The sequence below is a fragment of the Penaeus monodon genome, chromosome 21 (genome assembly GCF_015228065.2).
Source record: "Penaeus monodon isolate SGIC_2016 chromosome 21, NSTDA_Pmon_1, whole genome shotgun sequence".
NCBI lineage: Eukaryota > Metazoa > Arthropoda > Malacostraca > Decapoda > Penaeidae > Penaeus > Penaeus monodon.
This window is the reverse complement of record NC_051406.1, coordinates 8,019,184-8,019,989: the sequence shown is the minus strand read 5'-3', so window position 1 is coordinate 8,019,989 and position 806 is coordinate 8,019,184. Positions and strand designations below refer to the sequence as shown.

Below are 806 nucleotides of genomic sequence, written 5' to 3'. Positions count from 1 at the left end.
TTTACTTTATCTATACGTCGAATAATAATACAATCAGATATATCAAAATAGTATTAAAATACATATCATAACTAAAGACATTAAATATGACATACTAGGTTTTTTTGATATATCTTGTATCTTTTGCCTGGAATACCAATATATTTTTGCACCTTTGCTTCTCTCTCTCCTCTGCTGCATTAAATATAGCATCACATCAAATAAGGAAAAATAGCCCCTTAACTTCTATTTATCAAAAGACAGCCATAGTACCAAAGTCAGGTAGCCTCATCAAGCTTCAGCCGCCAGGGGAGTGCGGGGGGCTATGTCATGGGAGTAGTTATACAAAGTAATTCTTTTTAAGGTGGAATCTCAAGATTGACATCTGTTCTTCATACGTCGCGAAAGGAGAAGCGGACTCCAGAATCTGTAGAGATATACAAAACCTTATGCAAGATCATACCCAGACAATACCAGGCGTTGTTTAGATACTATGCTTGTTATCTTTTGCCACTTAGGGTACATAAACGCATCTTTCACATACCTTCTTGCGAGTGTTCCTATGACCTGCCTCATCTCTCTCTCCTGCTAGCGATGATCTTCTCATCACTGCCCATCTCCATCATCTCTAGTCACATAAACCAGAGACTCAAAATACAGCCAGAGAGTCAAAGATCTCAGGCATGAGGAAATTCAAGAAGCAGGACCAAGAGGCTCTGCAAGCCGTAATTCTTATATGCAACGGTGGTGCTACCAGATCAGCGCCAGTGAGACGGTATGCGATCGGGAATGTTGTTCAATTTGCACCTGGAAGAAGTAAAAAAAAA

General features: G+C 39.6%; 1 protein-coding gene across 1 annotated transcript in view; it reads left to right on the top strand.

The window, feature by feature from the left end:
• Positions 1-806, top strand: part of LOC119586160 (lymphocyte-specific helicase-like) — a gene marked incomplete at its 3' end in the record, with an annotated part of 43,724 nt that overhangs the window by 8,154 nt on the left and 34,764 nt on the right.